The 23,477-nt window shown below is 44.7% G+C and overlaps 1 long non-coding RNA gene across 1 annotated transcript; it reads right to left on the bottom strand.

Annotated features, from left to right (window-relative positions):
• Positions 1-8,669: 8,669 nt before the first annotated feature.
• LOC138654355 (uncharacterized) lies at positions 8,670-9,176 on the bottom strand. The gene is made up of 3 exons (XR_011316230.1): positions 9,088-9,176; positions 8,837-8,949; positions 8,670-8,745 (listed from the first exon to the last, which is right to left on the bottom strand). It is a non-coding gene; the product is annotated as an uncharacterized lncRNA (long non-coding RNA).
• Positions 9,177-23,477: the final 14,301 nt, after the last annotated feature.

The raw sequence follows: 23,477 nt of genomic DNA, 5'->3' as shown, positions 1-23,477 counted from the left end.
CCCTTAGACAATTATATAGTAGATGTTCTGGTTATTAGGTAATAAATGTAATAAAAAGGTGTTAATAATGAATAGAGATGTAGTGCAATATGTTGTTATCCATTTTGCTTGGTCCTGTTATTTATTCACTAGCTATTGAACCCGTTCTACGCCCGGGTAGCGAGCTTTTATATTGGTATATGGTCTCCATCCTGGTATGTGCTGCTCCATCCTGCGTCCCCATCCTGTCATGTGCTGCTCCATCCTGCATCCCCATCCTGTCATGTGCTGCTCCATCCTGCGCCCCCATTCTGACATGTGCTGCTCCATCCTGCGCCCCCATTCTGTCATGTGCTGCTCCCATCCTGCGCCCCCATTCTGACATGTGCTGCTCCCATCCTGCGCCCCCATTCTGACATGTGCTGCCTCCATCCTGCGCTTCCATTCTGACATGTGCTGCACCCATCCTGCGCCTCCATTCTGACATGTGCTGCACCCATCCTGCACCTCCATTCTGACATGTGCTGCTCCCATCCTGCGCCTCCATTCTGTCATTTGCTGCTCCCATCCTGCGCCCCCATCCTGTCATGTGCTGCTCCCATCCTGCGCCCCCGTTCTGTCATGTGCTGCTCCAATTCTGCTCCCCCGTTCTGTCATGTGCTGCTCCCATCCTGCGCCCCCGTTCTGTCAAGTGCTGTTCCCATCCTGCACCCCCGTTCTGTCATGTGCTGCTTCCATCCTGCACCCCCGTTCTGTGATGTGCTGCTCCCATCCTGCTCCCCCGTTCTGTCATGTGCTGCTCCCATCCTGCGCCACCGTTCTTTAATTTGCTGCTCCCATCCATATGCCCCATACGCTGCTCCATAAAGGTTTATGGCCCCCATAAGATGCTCCATAGTATATGCCCCATTCACTGCTCCATAAAGGTTTATGGCCCCCATAAGATGCTCCATATTATATGCCCCATACACTGCTCCATAAAGGTTTATGGCCCCCATAAGATGCTCCATAGTATATGCCCCGTGCACTGCTCCATAAAGGTTTATGGCCCCCATAAGATGTTCCATATTATATGCCCCGTATACTGCTCCATAAAGGTTTATGGCCCCCATAAGATGCTCCATAGTATATGCCCCGTAAACTGCACCACAAAGGTTTACGGCCCCCATAAGATGCTCCATATTATATGCCCCGTACACTGCTCCATAAAGGTTTATGGCCCCCATAAGATGCTCCATAGTATATGCCCCCGTACACTGCTCCATTATGGTTGATGGCCCCACAAGATGCTCCATAGTATGTGCCCCGTGTCAGGTGGCATAAGTAACAAATAGCTGTGGCATGAAGTGCCACAGCCTCATGCCACAGCAATTTGTTACTTGCGCCACCTGATTCCTTTCCTCCGCGATTTTCTTGGTCCTCCTGCTGGCAGAATCGGCGCCTGCGCAGTCCGCGCTTTCCGGCGCCATTTTCTTGACACACTGCGCCTGCGCAGTCCGAGAAAATGGCGCCGGAAATCGTGGACTGCGCAGGCGCCGATTCCGGCAGCAGGACCAAGAAAATGACGTCGGAAAGGAATCAGGTGGCGTAAGTAACAAATTGCTGTGGCATGAAGTGCCACAGCTTCATGCCACAGCAATTTGTTACTTACGCCATTCCTTTCCGCCGCAATTTTCTTCGTCCTCCTGCTGGCGGAATGGGTGCCTGTGCACTCTGTGTTTTCCGGCGCCATTTTTTTGAAGACACACTGCGCCTGCGCAGTCCGCGCTTTCTGGCGCCATTTTCTTGAAGACACACTGCAGTGTGTCTTCAAGAAAATGGCGCCGGAAAGCGCGGACTGCGCAGGCGCCGATTCCGCCAGCAGGAGGACGAAGAAAATCGCGGCGGAAAGGAAAGGCGTAAGTAACAAATTGCTGTGGCATGAAGTGCCACAGCATAATCAGGACGCAAATATGTGCACGGTGTCCCCCTGCTCCCGACCCCCTGCTCCCGGCAGTCCGCGCCTTCCGGCGCCATTTTTTTTTCCTGACACTCTATAATGTAACGCTAGGAGCGTCGCGCCTGCGCAGTCTATAAAGGCTTCGGACAGAGTGACGCTCCCAGAGTTATAGATTGTATGTTTTGGTAGTGCTGTCAGAAAATCTCAGCAGGCGGTGTGTGAGCAAAGTTGTTGTTTTTTTTTAATACCAATTCTATCCACAGTTTAGAGGGCGATGATGGAGCCAGTCTAACGATCTAGTTAGGACGACTATGTCAGGGTATAAGGCCATAGACTAAAGCCTCACAGTAAACGATCCCTGAATATCGGGCACATCCATAGCCTTATTACTGCCCCCTGAAACAAGACCACAGTCTAGGGAGAGTCATTGAGAAAAATGAGGAAACACGAACTAAAAACATTTAACTGATCAATATCATAAAACATAAAAGTAAAACTGTGATGTATTTTATATACTAATAATACAATGATGTCGCTATTCCATGGTGTTTCACCATTCAGAGGTTCCAGGTTCAATGTCAGACACTGAGTGTTGGACACAAAAGGTAATAAGTGTTTGTAGAATAAGGTCCGGCCGCCGGCCACTATCTGTATAAAGACTGAATTTTATCAGTTAACAGAATACATAGTTACGTTTGATAAATGTGAAAAAAATGTAAGTAAACCTAGAAGTATTTTTATTTATTTTTTATTGTAATTAATAATAATCTTTATTTTTAGATAGTGCTAAATTCCCTATCAGTATGTCTTTGGAATGTGGGAGGAAACCGGAGAACCCGGAGGAAACCCACGCAAACACGGAGAGAACATACAGACTCTTTGCAGATGTTGTCCAAGGTGGGATTTGAACCCAGCGCTGCAAGGCTGCTGTGCTAACCACTGAGCCACCGTGCTGCCCATATAACTAATAATAGGATGGAAGGATAAGGGAGGGGTGAAACTAGGAACAGAACCAGTAGACACAATCATAGTCAGGGAGTCAGCCGGGGTCAGATGCCAGGTGATCAGTAGAAGAATGTGAAGGTCCTTCTATACAGGTAATTAATAATAGGATAGAAGGACAATTTTTTTTTTGTAATTAATAATAGGATAGAAGGATAAAGGACAGAATCAGTAGAGACAATCATAGTCAGGGAGTCAGCCGGGGTCAGATGCCAGGTGATCAGTAGAAGCAGTGATGGTGGATCTGCTGGACTTCTTGTCTTTCAGATGGTTTTAGGGCAACAGGCGCAACAAGCAAATGCTCGAGCAGCCCTGGATAATCCGCGCCGGTGGGATGATAAGATCCGGCGGAAGACGGAACCTGTGAGAACAGAAGTAAATATAATGTAAGTGATGGGACTCCATATGGCACCATACTACTGTGCGGTCACTGTGGCTGCACGGCAGAGGAATATTATCACACAGAGGTCATGGATCATTGTCAGCCATCATACATGTGAGGTCAGGGATCATTGTCAGCCATCATACATGTGAGGTCAGGGATCATTGTCAGCCATCATACATGTGAGGTCTGGGATCATTGTCAGCCATCATACATGTGAGGTCAGGGATCATTGTCAGCCATCATACATGTGAGGTCAGGGATCATTGTCAGCCATCATACATGTGAGGTCAGGGATCATTGTCAGCCATCATACATGGGAGGTCAGGGATCATTGTCAGCCATCATACATGTGAGGTCAGGGATCATTGTCAGCCATCATACATGGGAGGTCAGGGATCATTGTCAGCCATCATACATGTGAGGTCAGGGATCATTGTCAGCCATCATACACGTGAGGTCAGGGATCATTGTCAGCCATCATACACGTGAGGTCAGGGATCATTGTCAGCCATCATACATGTGAGGTCAGGGATCATTGTCAGCCATCATACATGTGAGGTCAGGGATCATTGTCAGCCATCATACATGTGAGGTCAGGGATCATTGTCAGCCATCATACATGTGAGGTCAGGGATCATTGTCAGCCATCATACATGTGAGGTCAGGGATCATTGTCAGCCATCATACATGTGAGGTCAGGGATCATTGTCAGCCATCATACATGTGAGGTCAGGGATCATTGTCAGCCATCACACATGTGAGGTCATGGATCATTGTCAGCCATCATACATGTGAGGTCAGGGATCATTGTCAGCCATCATACATGTGAGGTCAGGGATCATTGTCAGCCATCATACATGTGAGGTCAGGGATCAATGTCAGCCATCATACATGTGAGATCAGGGATCATTGTCAGCCATCATACACGTGAGGTCAGGGATCATTGTCAGCCATCATACATGTGAGGTCAGGGATCATTGTCAGCCATCATACACGTGAGGTCAGGGATCATTGTCAGCCATCATACATGTGAGGTCAGGGATCATTGTCAGCCATCATACATGTGAGGTCAGGGATCATTGTCATCCATCATACATGTGAGGTCAGGGATCATTGTCAGCCATCATACATGTGAGGTCAGGGATCATTGTCAGCCATCATACACGTGAGGTCAGGGATCATTGTCAGCCATCATACACGTGAGGTCAGGGATCATTGTCAGCCATCATACATGTGAGGTCAGGGATCATTGTCAGCCATCATACATGTGAGGTCAGGGATCATTGTCAGCCATCATACATGTGTGGTCAGGGATCATTGTCAGCCATCATACATGTGATAATCCCATCACTGACAGATGACATCTGCTCCACATGAATTATTCTCACTGACATCACACAACATGGAGCTGATTCTCACACTTACCTCGTCTCTTTTTCCCCTTTTTTCCATTTTACATGTGAGATCAGGGATCATTGTCAGCCATCATACACGTGAGGTCAGGGATCATTGTCAACCATCATACATGTGAGGTCAGGGATCATTGTCAGCCATCACACACGTGAGGTCAGGGATCATTGTCAGCCATCATACATGTGAGGTCAGGGATCATTGTCAGCCATCATACATGTGAGGTCAGGGATCATTGTCATCCATCATACATGTGAGGTCAGGGATCATTGTCAGCCATCATACATGTGAGGTCAGGGATCATTGTCAGCCATCATACACGTGAGGTCAGGGATCATTGTCAGCCATCATACACGTGAGGTCAGGGATCATTGTCAGCCATCATACACGTGAGGTCAGGGATCATTGTCAGCCATCATACATGTGAGGTCAGGGATCATTGTCAGCCATCATACATGTGAGGTCAGGGATCATTGTCAGCCATCATACATGTGAGGTCAGGGATCATTGTCAGCCATCATACATGTGAGGTCAGGGATCATTGTCAGCCATCATACATGTGAGGTCAGGGATCATTGTCAGCCATCATACATGTGAGGTCAGGGATCATTGTCAGCCATCATACATGTGAGGTCAGGGATCATTGTCAGCCATCATACATGTGAGGTCAGGGATCATTGTCAGCCATCATACATGTGAGGTCAGGGATCATTGTCAGCCATCATACATGTGATAATCCCATCACTGACAGATGACATCTGCTCCACATGAATTATTCTCACTGACATCACACAACATGGAGCTGATTCTCACACTTACCTCGTCTCTTTTTCCCCTTTTTTCCATTTTCTGATGTTTCTTTGTCTTTACTCAGATTTATTGGAGATTTTCTTTCCTCCTGAGCTGGAAATTCTAATCAGAAAGTAAAATAAAAACCTCAGTAATGACGTATCCTAATGGGATCTGCTTTGTCTCCTGTATATAGTAGGATTGTTCTAGTCCTGTCTCCTATAGTCCTGATAATCTGGTATCTACTGTATAATTGTCTAAGGGTCACTTCCGTCTTTCTGTCTGTCTGTAACGGAAATCCCAAGTCGCTGATTGGTTGCGGCAAAACAGCCATGACCAATCAGTGATGGGCACAGTCCGGCGGCAAAATGGCCGTTCCTTACTCCCCGCAGTCAGTGCCCGCAGTCCATACTCCCCCCCCAGTCAGCGCTCACACAGGGTTAATGGCAGCGTTAACGAACCGCGTTATGCCGCGGTGTAATGCACTCCGTTAACGCAGCTATTAACCCTGTGTGACCAACTTTTTACTATTGATGATGCCTATGCAGCATCAATAGTAAAAAGATCTAATGTTAAAAATAATAAAAAAAAAAAAAAAAAATAGTTATATACTCACCGTCCGTCGGCCCCTCGGATCCAGAATAGGCCTTTCCCTCTCCTCGCGACGCTCCGTTGACCGCTCCTTGCATTGCGATCTCGCGAGACCGCTACGTCATCATCTTGCAAGACCGCAATGCACTCTTGAGACCGGAGTGTGCGAGGAGCATCGGTAAGCGCTTCGCCTGGATCCGTGGGCCAACGGAAGGTGAGTATATAACTATTTTTTACTTTAATTCTTTTTTTAACAGGGATATGATGCCCACATTGCTATATACTATGTGGGCTGTGCAATATAGTACGTGGGCTGTGCAATATACTACGTGGGCTGTGCAATATACTACGTGGGCTGTGCTATATACTGTGTGGGCTGTGCAATACACTGCATGGGCTGTGCAATATACTACGTGGGCTGTGCAATATACTATATGGGCTGTGCAATATACTGTGTGGGCTGTGCAATATACTACGTGGGCTGTGCAATATACTAACTGGGCTGTGCATATACTATGTGGGCTGTGCTATATACTACGTGGGCTGTGCAATACACTGCATGGGCTGTGCAATATACTGCGTGGGCTGTGCTATATACTACGTGGGCTGTGCAATATACTAACTGGGCTGTTCAATATACTACGTGGGCTGTGCAATATACTAACTGGGCTGTGCAATATAGTACGTGGGCTGTGCAATATACTGCGTGGGCTGTGCTATATACTGCGTGGGCTGTGCAATACACTGCATGGGCTGTGCAATATACTATGTGGGCTGTGCAATATACTATGTGGGCTGTGCAATATACTGCGTGGGCTGTGCAATATACTGCGTGGGCTGTGCAATATACTGCATGGGCTGTGCTATATACTGCATGGGCTGTGCAATATACTACGTGGGCTGTGCAATATACTATGTGGGCTGTGCAATATACTGCGTGGGCTGTGCAATATACTGCGTGGGCTGTGCAATATACTGCGTGGGCTGTGCTATATACTACGTGGGCTGTGCAATATACTAACTGGGCTGTGCAATATACTACGTGGGCTGTGCAATATACTATGTGGGCTGTGCAATGTACTATGTGGCTGTGCAAAACACTACATGGCTGTGCTATACACTACATGGGCTGTGTTATACACTACGTGGGCTGTGTTATACACTATGTGGCCTGTGTTATACACTACGTGGCCTGTGTTATACACTACTTGGCCTGTGTTATACACTACGTGGGCTGTTATACGCTACGTGGGCTATGTTATATGCTACATGGGCTATTATAAACTATGTGGCTGTGTTATATGCTATGTGGGCTGTTATACACTCCGTGGGCTGTGTTATATACTACGTGGCTGTGCTATATACTCCGTGGGCTGTGCTATATACTCCTTGGGCTGTGCGATATACTACATGGCTGTGCTATATACTGCGTGGCTGTGCAATATACTACGTGGCTGTGCAATATACTATGTGGCTGTGCAATATACTTCGTGGCTGTGCTACTTACTACGTGGGCTGTTATATACTACGTGGCTGTGCTACATACTATGTGGCCGGCCGCGAACAATCAGACAAGCGGAGTCCGGCCACGAATTGGCGCGGGAATAGAACCACGCTTTGCTAATTGGTCGCGGCCGGCCGAAGACTGTGTATTCAATGTATTATTCTAAAATCTTCATAAATAAACTACATACATATTCTAGAATACTCGATGCGTTAGAATCGGGCTACCATCTAGTTATATCATAATAGGGCAGAATAAGTCCTATATAATGTACATAATCCCATCTGAGGGGCATTAGATGTGTCACTGATCTAGAGCAGTAAGGGCCCTGTGTGCCACCATGTGGTGCATCACTGATGATATTCTACTATAAGAGATTATGTCACCTTATGATGATGGAGGTTACTGGACGCTACAACGTATCTCACAGAATCCATGAAAGAAACTACAAAATTAGGGAACTAGAGGTACAGTATGGGCCCATGGGCAACATAATTGGGATCCATGAAACATGGATAACATAGGAGACCTATTACAGAAAAACCATGTGGATATATTTGAGCCTTGAAGTCAACATTCCCATTGTTGGTGCTGTAGACATGGACATACCTGATAGTGGGGACGAGGATGACAAGATGATAATAGCGTCGTCATCAGATTCTTTCTGCCTGTTTCGAAGAATAAAAACATGTAAATTGCAAGAAAACACAGTATAAAAGGGGTTGTCTCACTAGAAGAACATGGACTAATGGGCCTAATAAGACATATGACTGCCATAGTGGGGAAGGTCTTCTGCTCAACGCTACCTTCTATAGATTGGAGCGGAATTAAGAATGTCTGGCATGTAATAATACATCTCTCCTACAGTGTAGGCAGCATGAAAAATGCATGACCGGTCACAGGTACGCAGATATGGGCTGTTATCACGAGCGGTTTCCTCTAACCTTGGGATGGTGGATTCTGCATTTGATACTATGGTAATTATGTCCTATATTTGGTGTTGTGCACATAAATCAGCCTAGACCTCCCAATAATGACCCCATAATCTACTCACATTTCTGAAATATTTGTGCTGGATTCTTGGGTATGATCTGGAGAAGACTTGGGATTCTCATTAATCTTCATCCTGGTAACGGTGGTACAGAGCTACATGCGGAAGCAATAAGATATTAAATAATTGTATGTCTACCTTCATAGGTCTTTTATATATATTTTGGATGTATTAACACATACTTACTTTAGAAAGCCTTTCAGAAGATGATGTAAAATTTTTGAAGACAAGGCTCTCATTGTCCTCACTTATGCCCTTCTCACCCTCTGAGACCAGATGTTTTTCCATATTAGAATGGTCTGCAAGACATAGGTAATGAAGTGTTATTAGAGGTTGTCAGTATAACACAGTCACCATTTATTAATGGGAACCAATTGTCACAAAATAAGGAAGACGAGGCAAACAGATACTTAGTTTAGATGACGTCTCCTACTTACTGATAAATAGGCTGGTGTCCACATCTGATGCAAGGTGAGGAACGTACACTGGATTTTGACTTAGAAGGGTGTCAAAGTCTAAGTCATTAAGAAATGGATGAACCTTGATCTCAAAAGCTCCTCCTGGATAAAGGAAAACAAAAGTGATGCGGACATTGTCAGAGACAACTTCATATCTGAACAACGTATCTTAATTTGAACTAATTACACAACTGAGCAGACATGTAGGAAATAGAATGAAAATTTTAGCAAAGAGAACTATAAATGGAGAAGCTGATAGAGAATTAATGTTCCTCATGGACATTAGTGATGTGTCCTCGGTGTAACAAGGGAATATTGATATTATTGTATCTGTTACCTGTCCCAAGTCTATCCACAGGATTTGTTTTCAGCAGCTGAGTGATGAGGTCCTTAGCATCGGGTGGAGGACTGTAATGATGATCCCAAATGATATTTCCTGTTATATAGAAAATTAAAGAACATAAAACCTATTTACAGGACTGTAAGATAAAGCAAAGGACGTAACTAAACCAAGATAACCAGTAAAAGCAATGATCAGATTATTTTACTTACCAGTGACAACATTTTCATAAAACTCAGATAGGGAAGCCCCATCAAATGGTGCAATTCCCATGAAAAATTCATTTAATATGATGCCCATATCCCACCAGTCAACAGGTCTTCCATAGGCGTTCTTCAGGATGACCTCAGGGGCTGTGTAATAAGGGCTGCCACACTCCTGGAAACCAACAGAAAAAAGCAATGAGAATCGATGAAACTATTATTATGACAAGCTCTTGACATAAAATCAGAATTACAGAAGATAAAATATCAGTGGAAAAGCTCTCTAGAAATGAAGAACGTAGGGAAGACAAAATAGAGTTATGAGATTTGTACAGAACAAGCTAAGTTCCTGTAGGTAATGCTGACCTCATGGTCCTGGAACTCTCTGGAGATGTTCTCTGCTGATTGCTTGTAGGTGTTGGTGTTTGGTATCATGACACCAAGTTTTGAACATCCAAAGTCGGTAATTTTAATATGTCCAGTAGATGTTATCAGGAGGCTGTGAAAGAGAAGATGATTTTAGCTTCATAGACCGTGAGATAATAAAGGATAACTCCCCCCCTTTGTTATACTACAGGTATTCACTTACTTCTGTGGCCTCAGGTCTCTGTGCACCACACCGTGACTATGCAGGTATTCCACACCAAGGACTGCTTCTGCAAAGTACAAGCGGGCCATCGGGACAGAGAAAGGACCCCTGGTGCTTAGAAGGGTCGCACAGTCTCCACCTACAGAAGAAAGGAAATATGACCGGTGAGGGGTTTATACAGCGGAGCACCATGATGTATGAAGAGAAGTGAGTGGAAACATTGGGGCAGGGGATAATATATAAAGATATAATGTACATAATATTAGTCTGAGGTCATGATGAAATTGTCGTCCAAGTAGCTCATGACATAAAGTGATCTCGTATCTGGTCTACACCTGGAGATACTGACGTTCTCAGTGCGGACATACGGGGAGATCACACACATCAATGACTTTAATAGACAACCTATAGTAAATGCTCTGTGGGAATGTAACATCCACGGGGACAAGTCTTAATGATATGAGAGGTGATAAGATGTCAGCAGACATGAGTTGAATACTACACAATGTTCGTGTCCTACCTCCTACATACTCCATGACCATACACAGGTGATATCTAGTAGGGAAGGAGCAGAGCATGGAGACCACAAAGGGACAATCTGCGAATGTTAGGATGTCCCTCTCGATATATGTCCTTTCCATTTTATTAGAAGTAGTCAGGTTCCTCTTGGCCATTTTCTTCATAGCAAAGATGTTTTGTGATCCCTTATGGCGCACTAAGCAGACGGCCCTGGAGAGAAGGAGAATCCATGGTTTATAATGAACCCTTAACAGTCTGGATATTGAAGTCATTACGTGATCATTTGTACTAATGATTAATGGCAGCAGTCCGGCCATCACTAGAAATCCACATCTAGAAATCCATGAAATAACACTACATAGATGATGGGAGGTCGCACCGCGCCCCGTCTGCCCTCACCAGGTCACATTATAGATGAGAGAATCTGCTGACATTCATCTTGGGCAGATTCGCTATAACCGACCAGTAGATACAAGTCAGTAACAATAATAATTAGTCAAAATGTAAATTGCTCCAATTGTTGTAAGAAGATGGTTTTTAGTCTTTCTCCACAGCCCAAGGCAGAATAAATAATGGAGGGACAAGAAGACGATAAAAAGTAATTAAACACATTACACCCACTTGTCTTGGTCCTTCCCCGGTCCATCACTGCAGTCCGCCATCCTCTGTCTTTGGTTGTTCTCCCTTCTGCTGCTGAGGCCAGTGATTGGACTGACATGGTCATGGTGGAGGGTGGAGATGTCATCGGCGTCAGTATCGCGTCACCCCTCACGTGACCGTGTGCAGCCAATCACTATTACCAGCTTCATAATGGGGCCCCGAAAGATCAGGAGGAAGCATAAGAACAGAGGAGGTCTAGGACCGGTGGGTGTCATGTATTCTATGATATCATCCCTTTCCTTACAGACAGATGTGTTACAGATCAGTTCGCTCTGCTGTATATAATGGAGCTGAATAGTGACATTGAGATGTGGACAGTGATGTGGACTCAGATCTTCTCCCTATGATAACACTGAATGGCAGAGCACAGAGGCCGAAGCATTGTCATAGGGAACCCTGAGAAATGGGGATTATGTTAATAGAAATCTCACCCAAAAGCACCGCTGCTGATCAGTTTGATAGTTTCATAGTCGCTTATACGCGGCTCTCCTGCCGGGATCAATGATTTAATCAAGTCCTAGAAAAGAATAAGAAATAATACTAAGATATAGAAGCTGAATACAATAATACTAAAGCAGAAACCATAATAGTATAGATAATGAAATCAGCGCCATGACCCAGTGAGTATAATGCGCCCAATATTTCAAGGACACTCCACAAATACTAACCAAAACAACAACGAAAAAAGGGCGAGTGATAGTCCTGAAGACAATTGTAACAATGTTTATTGAAAATACATATAAAATAACAAGTATATAATAAAAAATCTTACATGTAAGGACAAGATGGAATGAGAAGCCAAATGAGAACAGAAATAACGACCCTCCATAATGCTAGTGAAGTGGATATGTGGAGTGAATCCTGGAGCTAGTGTGAGTATAAATCAAGTACATATCAAACAATGACGTCTACCCCATTAGTCCAGGATGTTCCCCATAGTATCCCACTAGTATGGGCGCTCAGCCAGCCCCAACGCGCGTTTTGAATGGGCTTCCTCGGGAGCTGTGGACTTGATTTTGCTGGGGTGGTTTAGTGTTCCACTACAAGTATGGGATAAGGTTTCACCTTCATAACCCTAAAATTATATCATTTGTATTCCATCCTCCCCAGAAAACCATGTCCTAAGAACTGCTCTAGCACCAGCACTTTATGGTGCATGTCCTAAGATCTGCGCTAGCACCAGCACTTTATGGTGCATGTCCTAAGATTTGCACTAGCACCAGCACTTTATGGTGCATGTCCTAAGATCTGCACTAGCACCAGCACTTTATGGTGCATGTCCTTAGATCTGCACCAGCACTTTATGGGGGCATTTCTTTCTACTAATCTCCTCACACTAGCTCCAGGATTCACTCCCCATATCCACTTCACCAGCATTATGGAGGGTCGTTTTTTCTGTTCTCATTTGGCTTCTCATTCAATCTTGTCCTTACATGTAAGATTTTTTTTATTATATACTTGTTATTTTATATGTATTTTCAATAAAAATTGTTACAATTGTCTTCATGACTATCACTCGCTCTTTTTTTTTTCGTTGTTGTCTTGGTAAGATACAGTAGATGCTGGAAAACATCTCAGGATGTAATAACTTTTCCTCCTTTATTATGTCCCAGCTAATTTACACTGATCCGATGTAGAGGACGATACGAGCCGACGCTCTGCAGACACGAATGAAATATAAAGCGGATCCTCTATATATCGATATAATTGTAAAGTGCTGGATAAAACGCGAGATCACACAGGGTAGAACTTGCAGAGAATCTGTCAGCAGGTATGTGCTATGTAATCTGGGAGCAGTTATGATATAGGGGAAGAGACCCTGATTCCAGCGATGTGTTACTTACTAGACTTTCTGCTGTTGCTTTAATAAAATCAGTGTTTTATCAGCCGGAGATTATCACTAGGACTATGTGTCTCATGCCATGTTGTCCTAGTACTCTGTAAACCCACCACCACGGTATAGCAGATTTCTGCCTATGCACAGTGTATACAGAAAAGCTGCCAATCAGTGGTGTGGGCGGTGTTCTACAAGGTTCAGCATTCAGAGCTCTGCTAGATCTGCAGCAGAGAAGACAGGGATATTATCACATCTGCTGACCCCAGTAAATTAAGTGATATATCGCTGGAATCAGGGTCTCTGTCCCTACATTATGCTACAGCATAAACCTGGTGACAGATTCCATTTAATATAAATGCCATTCTCTAAGACCACAGTGTCCTCTACACTTAGAACAGAGCCGTCCCATGGTTATATGGGGATAATACTGGACGGGTCACTCACACCCCATGATCTGGTGATACACACACACCCCCATATCTCTATGATACTTACATCGGCGGATTCTTGGATCTCCGGGATCTTACAGATTCCACTGTCGGGATTCGCCAGCGCTGATGGTACTAAAATAATGATAACGTGATGAGAAAATAAAATGTATTAGTCGATATCAGTCCTACATACATAATACCGTAATATAAGGGAGAAATGACAAGACGTCTGAAAATGGGAATAATACTCGTTATATGGGGACTCTACATATGAGAACGTACAGCGCACCCACAGATAAAGGTAATGTAAGTGGTGGCGGACCCCCAATCACCACATGAATGAGGAGCCCCCACCCTCACTGCACATGTGAGTGATGGGAAGAGAGCTGAAGCATAGCAGCCATATGCAAATTATCCTGGAAGTGCACTGGGGGCGTGTCACTGCACTCGGACTCCTTCGTCACCGCCCCCAGTGCACTTCCATCCTGATTTGCAAATGGCTTCTATGTTACATTTCTCCTGACTGGCACATTGGATTTCAGCAAAGAAATACTTTTTATTAAAGGGGAACGTCCTCCGCCGTCATCCCACCACTCCTGTATGTATCATGTGCTGACAGGTCCCCATTACATGGAGTAGAGAGTAAATCCACCATTATTCCCTGCTTTGTAATATCTGGATATAATGGGGGGAACGTCCTCCGCCATCATCCCACCACTCCTATATGTATCATGTGCTGACAGGTCCCCATTACATGGAGTAGAGAGTAAATCCACCATTATTCCCTGCTGTGTAATATCTGGATATAATGGGGGGAACGTCCTCCGCCGTCATCCCACCACTCCTATATGTATCATGTGCTGACAGGTCCCCATTACATAGAGTAGAGAGTAAATCCACCATTATTCCCTGCTGTGTAATATCTGGATATAATGGGGGGAACGTCCTCCGCCGTCATCCCACCACTCCTATATGTATCATGTGCTGACAGGTCCCATTACATGGAGTAGAGAGTAAATCCGCCATTATTCCCAGCTGTGTAATATCTGGATATAATGGGGGGAACGTCCTCCGCCGTCATCCCACCACTCCTATATGTATCATGTGCTGACAGGTCCCCATTACATGGAGTAGAGAGTAAATCCGCCATTATTCCCTGCTGTGTAATATCTGGATATAATGGGGGGAACATCCTCTACTGTCATCCCACCACTCCTATATGTATCATGTGCTGACAGGTCCCCATTACATGGAGTAGAGAGTAAATCCACCATTATTCCCTGCTGTGTAATATCTGGATATAATGGGGGGAACGTCCTCCGCCGTCATCCCACCACTCCTATATGTATCATGTGCTGACAGGTCCCATTACATGGAGTAGAGAGTAAATCCGCCATTATTCTCTGCTGTGTAATATCTGGATATAATGGGGGGAACGTCCTCCGCCGTCATCCCACCACTCCTATATGTATCATGTGCTGACAGGTCCCATTACATGGAGTAGAGAGTAAATCCGCCATTATTCTCTGCTGTGTAATATCTGGATATAATGGGGGGAACGTCCTCCGACGTCATCCCACCACTCCTATATGTATCATGTGCTGACAGGTCCCATTACATGGAGTAGAGAGTAAATCCGCCATTATTCTCTGCTGTGTAATATCTGGATATAATGGGGGGAACGTCCTCCGCCGTCATCCCACCACTCCTATATGTATCATGTGCTGACAGGTCCCATTACATGGAGTAGAGAGTAAATCCGCCATTATTCTCTGCTGTGTAATATCTGGATATAATGGGGGGAACGTCCTCCGACGTCATCCCACCACTCCTATATGTATCATGTGCTGACAGGTCCCCATTACATGGAGTAGAGAGTAAATCCACCATTATTCCCTGCTGTGTAATATCTGGATATAATGGGGGGAACGTCCTCCGCCGTCATCCCACCACTCCTATATGTATCATGTGCTGACAGGTCCCATTACATGGAGTAGAGAGTAAATCCGCCATTATTCTCTGCTGTGTAATATCTGGATATAATGGGGGGAACGTCCTCCGCCGTCATCCCACCACTCCTATATGTATCATGTGCTGACAGGTCCCATTACATGGAGTAGAGAGTAAATCCGCCATTATTCTCTGCTGTGTAATATCTGGATATAATGGGGGGAACGTCCTCCGACGTCATCCCACCACTCCTATATGTATCATGTGCTGACAGGTCCCCATTACATGGAGTAGAGAGTAAATCCGCCATTATTCCCTGCTGTGTAATATCTGGATATAATGGGGGGAACATCCTCCGCCGTCATCCCACCACTCCTATATGTATCATGTGCTGACAGGTCCCCATTACATGGAGTAGAGAGTAAATCCACCATTATTCCCAGCTGTATAATATCTGCATATAATGGGGGGAACGTCCTCCGCCATCATCCCACCACTCCTATATGTATCATGTGCTGACAGGTCCCCATTACATGGAGTAGAGAGTAAATCCGCCATTATTCCATGCTGTGTAATATCTGGATATAATGGGGGGAACGTCCTCCGCCGTCATCCCTCCACTCCTATATATATCATGTGCTGACACGTCCCCATTACATGGAGTAGAGAGTAAATCCACCATTATTCCCTGCTGTGTAATGTCTGGATATAATGGGGGGAACGTCCTCCGCCGTCATCCCACCACTCCTATATGTATCATGTGCTGACAGGTCCCCATTACATGGAGTAGAGAGTAAATCCACCATTATTCCCAGCTGTGTAATATCTGGATATAATGGGGGGAACGTCCTCTGCCGTCATCCCACCACTCCTATATGTATCATGTGCTGACAGGTCCCATTACATGGAGTAGAGAGTAAATCCACCATTATTCCATGCTGTGTAATATCTGGATATAATGGGGGGAACGTCCTCCGCCGTCATCCCACCACTCCTATATGTATAATGTGCTGACAGGTCCCCATTACATGGAGTAGAGAGTAAATCCACCATTATTCCCTGCTGTGTAATGTCTGGATATAATGGGGGGAACGTCCTCCGCCGTCATCCCACCACTCCTATATGTATCATGTGCTGACAGGTCCCCATTACATGGAGTAGAGAGTAAATCCACCATTATTCCCAGCTGTGTAATATCTGGATATAATGGGGGGAACGTCCTCTGCCGTCATCCCACCACTCCTATATGTATCATGTGCTGACAGGTCCCATTACATGGAGTAGAGAGTAAATCCACCATTATTCCATGCTGTGTAATATCTGGATATAATGGGGGGAACGTCCTCCGCCATCATCCCACCACTCCTATATGTATCATGTAATGACAGGTCCCATTACATGGAGTAGAGAGTAAATCCGCCATTATTCCCTGCTGTGTAATATCTGGAGATTCCTTGTAGACGGTCATGTGATCAGCTCACCTGCAATCAGATCGCTGCTCGGCTCCAGCTGACTCCTATTAGAGTCAGGGATTTCCGGGGTCACATTCTCCCCATATTCGTCGTCGCCTTCTGGTGTTTCCTAATAGATATAATAGAGATAATTAATATGTGGAAGATTTCACTAAATCCCCAAATCCATCAATCAGGATGGATGAAACCAACATTTACTGATGCACCAATTGATGGCTCCTTACCGGAAGGGTCCAACTGGCCCTCCAGAGAACTGGAGGATTCTCCAGGGGGCCCAGGCATTGACACCTGCTGGCATACAGGGCAGGCAGCTGCCTAGGGCTCCTGCTGCTCCAGGGGCCCTAGCCAGTGGCGTATTGCTAGAAGCGGCAGACCATGCAGCTGCTATGGGGCCCGTGAGTCAGGGGGACCCGCCTGATGCCAGCGGAGCAGCAGTGGGTGACAGGCTGCTGCAGCTAAAGCCTGTCCCCGCTGCTAAAAAGAAATGAATCTTCTCTCAACACCACACCCCCATGGGCGTGGAGAGCGGTGAATATTAATTTCACTTTAATAGCGGGCAGTGTTAGCCACAGGCTGAGTCTAACACTGCCCCCTATCATGGCTGGCAGACCAGGGCCCCCGCTCACCCAGGGGCCCCAGCCCAAGCGGCCACTATGGGGCCTGTAAGTCAGGGGGGCCTAATGCCAGCACTCCTCCCCAGTGTGCACCACATTCAACTGTATCGGCATCACAGATGAAAGCAATAATGGAGGAGAGAGCATCAGACGACGCTCCATCTCCCATCATTCCCCTCTGCCTCTGACACTGAAGGTGTGTGATGACGTCACTTCATCGCGTACCCGCTGTGTGTTGGGCAAATGGCAGTGCAGCTGCTGATACCGGAGCAGAGCCGGGATCAGTGGGGAACAAGGAGGAGAGGTGAGGATTGTGTTTGTTTATATATATATATATATATATATATATATATATATATATATGTCAGTGAGTGAGTCCTGGTGGCCATAATACTGTAGGACTGTGGAGCTACATTCAATTTGGGAATGCATTATACTCTATGAGGGTCTACATTAAATTCTATGGGGGGCTGCATTATATTCTGTGGGGGGCTGCATTATACCCTAAGAGGGGGGCTGCATTATACCCTATGAGGGAGGGCTACAGTATACCCTATGAGGGGGGCTGCATTATAACCTATTAGGGGGACTGCATTATACCCTATGAGGGGGGCTGCATTATACCATATAAGGGGAGCTGCATTATACCCTATGAGTGGGCTGCATTATATCCTATGAAGGGGCCTGCATTATAACCTATGAGGGGGCTGCATTATACCCTATGAGGGGGCTACATTATACCCTATGAGGGGCGCTGAAGTATACCCTATGAGGGAGAGTTGCATTATACCCTATGAGGGAGGGCTGCATTATACCCTATGAGGGGGGCTGCATTATACCCCATGAGTGGGCTGCATTATACCCTATGAGGGGGCTACATTATACTCTATGAGGGGGGCTGCATTATACCCTATAGGGAGGCTGCATTATTCCCTATGAGGGGGCTGCATTATACCCTATGAGGTAGGGCTACATTATACCATATGAGGGAGGGCTGCATTATACCCTAGGAGGGGGCTGCATTATACCCTATGAGGTAGGGCTACATTATACCTTATAAGGGAGGATTGCATTATACCCTTTGGGGAGGGCTACATTATACTCTATGAGGGTGGCTGCATTATACCATATGAAGGGGTGCTGCATTATACCCTATGAGGGGTGCTGCATTATACCCTAGGAGGGGGACTGCATTATACCCCATGAGTGGACTGCATTAAACCCTATGAGGGGTGCTGCATTATACTCTGAGGGGGCTACATTATATTCTATGGGAGGCTTCATTATACCCTATGAGGGAGCTACATTATATTCTTTGAGGTGCTAAACTATATTCTATGGGGGGGCTACATTATATTCTATGGGGGGCTGCATTATATTCTATAAGGGGGGCTGCATTATATTCTATGAGGGGGCTACATTAAATTCTATGAGGGGGCTACATTATATTCTATGAGGGGGCTACTTTATATTCTATGACGGGGGCTGCATTATATTCTATGAGGGGGCTACTTTTTATTCTATGAGGGGGCTATATTATATTCTATGAGGGGGCTACATTAAATTCTATGAGGGGGCTACTTTTTATTCTATGAGGGGGCTACATTATATTCTATGAGGGGGCTACATTAAATTCTGTGAGGGGGCTACATTATATTCTATGAGGGGACTACATTAAATTCTATGAGGGGGCTACTTTTTATTCTATGAGGGGGCTACATTATATTCTATGAGGGGGCTACATTAAATTCTATGAGGGGGCTACTTTTTATTCTATGAGGGGCCTACTTTATATTCTATGATGGGGCTACTCCAACCAGTGCTATATAATTAAGAAGTGTACTATCTTATATGATACCCTGATATTAGTATTTTACCCCACAATTGGTGGTCTTGTATTTATTTCTTTGTAGCTACATAGTGGGCCCCAAGAATGATTTTCTCTGGTGGGCCCAAGGTGCTCCAGTCCGACGCTGCTTACCTGGCGGTCCGACGAGCGGTCCGGAAGTTCTAGTACACGGAGGATTTTTTCGGCCAGTTCTGTAATATAAGCCAAGTCTCCAGATTGAGACTTTTTTTCGGCCTATAAAGAAGAAAAGAAACAAAAAAGAACAATCTGAGATGATTGGCGGCCATTGTATGTGTCATCTGCTCCTCTCTGCAGATACACTGACTCCATACAGGATTTGGGGACTTGTCGTGTTTTATATGGGAGGAAAGAAGAAGCTTCTGTCCCACCATTATTATCTCTGAGTACAGAGAAGTTGTGTGCGGAGCGTCCGCCACTTACCTGCTGTAGTAAAGTCTTGATGTTGTGACATAAATCTGTCAGATACTCTGACGTCAGTTGATCTTGTCGGTGTTTAGTCAGGCAATCCTTTACTAGCTGCACCACCAGCCGGTGAGTGAAGCAGAGGATGCCATCGGGTGGTAGAAGCGCAATGTTAGGGCGATGGAAGATAAGAACCTCCAATAGCGCTTGTACCTGAAAATCATTCAGATGTAATTCAGCCATAGTGAGAAATTGCAAATGCTCTCCGTCACTATAGAACCAAAAATGGCACCCGGAACCCTGCGCGGCTTCTATTTATAGGGGCTGTGATGTCACAATGGCCGACAATCACCAGTGATGTCATCCTGGCCGACAATCACCAGTGATGTCATCCTGGCCGACAATCACCAGTGATGTCATCACGGAATCTTGTGATAGAATTTTCCAGCATCGGCTCTGCACAGATACTTGCTGCCCGGCAATATTTCGGGTTCGCTCACACTTGTGTACCAATAATCCAGGAGAGTGGGGCGAGGTTTTCTCACTTGTCCTCCGTGTTCTGTCCGTGTAGAATCCGTCCTGTTATTCCGCAGCTATTAATCTTTTACACGACCATTTACAGGCTTCTTTGCTACAGAAATGGAATGTATCTGTAAAAACCGCTTGTCCCTCTGATGCTCCATAAGGCGTGCGACTGTTTCCTGCCAGTGTCCGATTTTGGACTGTAATCACAGAATGCTGCAGTTTTTTTCCTCACACCGAATATTTGTTTTGCTGTTTTTACCGGCGTTTTTTATCATTCACTTGAATGGGTGAAATACGCTGCAAAACTGAGAGACTTGACAAAGCGCTGCTTTAAAAAAAAAGCTGAGATTTCAGAAATCCCTGCGGCGTCTCGAGCATACTTTTATGGCACGCCGAAATGTTGGATTAGCACTTGAGCATGCTGAGTTAACACCTCATCAGAGCACGCTCGCTCACCACTAATCCTCCATCATAGGAATGGAAATACTGGATATGTTTATTACCTCACGGGTCTTTTTTCTTCTCCATAGATCATTTAACTCCTTAGTTGCAGAGTTTACTATTAACAACTGTGACAAATATTGAAGAGGTAATCATCAATGTAATCAATCATTAAAAATCATGACATCGTTAACATTAATCTTTTTGTCTTTGGAAAGTTTCATCCTTTACTTAAATTATGAAATGCCCCTCTTTTATGTCCCCATAGTGAGCACAATGTATGAAGTCAATGAGAAAGCAGTAATTATATATATATATATATATATATATATATATATATATATACACTATTTGTAAAAAAAAATTGCTTTAATTTCTATATATGTACAGGTGCTTCTCACAAAATTAGAATATCATCAAAAAGTTAACTACATCACACACAGAGTCATTACACACAGAGTAATCTATTTCATGTGTTTATTTCTGTTAATGTTGATGATTATGGCTTACAACCAATGAAATCCCAAAAGTCATTATCTCAGTAAATTAGAATACTTTATATCACCAGCTTGAAAAATGATTGTAAAATCCGAAATGTTGTCCTACTGAAATGTATGTTCAGTAAATGCCCTCAATACTTGGTCCTTTTCCATCAATTACTGCATCAATGTGGCGTGGCATTGAGGCGATCAGCCTGCGGCACTGCTGAGGGGTTATGGAAGCCCAGGTTGCTTTGATAGCAGCCTTCAGCTCATCTGCATTGTTGGGTCTGGTGTTTCTCACCTTCCTCTTGACAATACTCCATAGATTCTCTATGAGGTTAAGGTCAGGCGAGTTTGCTGCTAATCAAGCCCAGTGATACTGTTGACTGTAAACCCGGTATTGGTACTTTTGGCAGTGTGGACAGCAGCAGTCCGCTCCTTGTGAATCTCCCCCAATTTCTGAATGGCCTTTTGTTTTTGTTTTTAATATAAATTTTTATTGAAAATTTGCATTTACAACCATATGAAACAACAATCCATTGGCATCAATCATAGGATTTAGACATTGTACATTGTAATTGTTACAGTCTCCACAAGACACAAGTAAAGGTTACCGATTAAGAATATCTTCTTTTGGAGATAACGAAGGTAATCTTAGCCAATATTATAAAATCTATATGGGATCGCGGAGAGAATTGTCAAAAATACAAAAACAAACAAAGAAATAAAAGAAGAAGGGAAGGGGGAAAGGGAGGGAGGAGAGTAAGAAAAGGAGCGGGGAGCCTTCACTGAGTCGCCTAACCCATTCCAACCGGCAGTCTAGCCCGCCTTCCCATTATCCAGTAAAGTAGTAAAACATCTAACGCTAATCATGGCAAGAGCAATCCTCTGGTAATTGTAGTGGACCCAGATTATTCTTCAATTTTTCCAAGAGGAACCATCTAGTGGAAGAGAAGGGAGTTATCATCTTCCGCCTTGCATCGGCCCCGCACGTTTTCCAAGAAACTGTCTCCATTTTTTAAGAAATTTGCCCGCTTGTACCTCCTTATTTGTGAGTGCGTCCCCTTGCTCCACCGCCATGTAATGATGCAGTCGAGCTATTAAATCTGACAACTGAGGGGTAGACGATGATAAGTATAGTATGTATTAGTATTGGGGGACCCCTCCCTCCGCAACTCTCGCCACTCATATTCTCCCAATAATGTAAGATCGCCATTGTCACATTACTCCAAAGGCTGGTAATCCAGAAACTAGGCCCCAAAACGGGACTATGTAACCGCAGGACCATAGGCCATGTAATAAATCAGAGCTAGGTTGCTGACATCTAGGGCAGGCTGTAAGTCTGTTAGGTCTTATATCTGGTTTATGAATATTAAAAGCAGAGATTGCTCCATGCATCATTTTAAATTGAGTTTCCCTCCAATTTTCATTTATTATGTTTTAGTGTATATACCCTGTAACATTATACTTTTCCAGAAAGGCATCCAGTCCCCTCTTAAATTTAAGTAATGAATCACTCATTACAACATCATTTGGCAGAGAGTTCCATAGTCTCACTGCTCTTACAGTAAAGAATCCGCGTCTGTTATTATGCCTAAACCTTTTTTCCTCCAGACGTAGAGGATGTCCCCTTGTCCCTGTTTCAGGTCTATGATTAAAAAGATCATCAGAAAGGTCTTTGTACTGTCCCCTCATATATTTATACATTAAAATAAGATCTCCCCTTAGTCTTCGTTTTTCCAAACTAATTAGCCCCAAGTGTAATAACCTATCTTGTATTGCAGACCCCCCAGTCCTCTAATAACCTTGGTCGCTCTTCTCTGCACCCGCTCCAGTTCAGCTATGTCTTTCTTATACACCGGAGACCAGAACTGTGCACAGTATTCTAAGTGTGGTCACACTAGTGACTTGTATAGAGGTAAAATTATGTTCTCCTCATGAGCATCTATGCCTCTTTTAATGCATCCCATTATATTATTTGCCTTTGTAGCAGCTGCCTGACACTGGCCACTGAACATGAGTTTTTCATCCACC

This window comes from Ranitomeya imitator, unplaced genomic scaffold (assembly GCF_032444005.1).
Source record: "Ranitomeya imitator isolate aRanImi1 unplaced genomic scaffold, aRanImi1.pri SCAFFOLD_441, whole genome shotgun sequence".
Lineage (NCBI taxonomy): Eukaryota > Metazoa > Chordata > Amphibia > Anura > Dendrobatidae > Ranitomeya > Ranitomeya imitator.
This window is presented reverse-complemented; position numbering and strand designations above follow the sequence as displayed.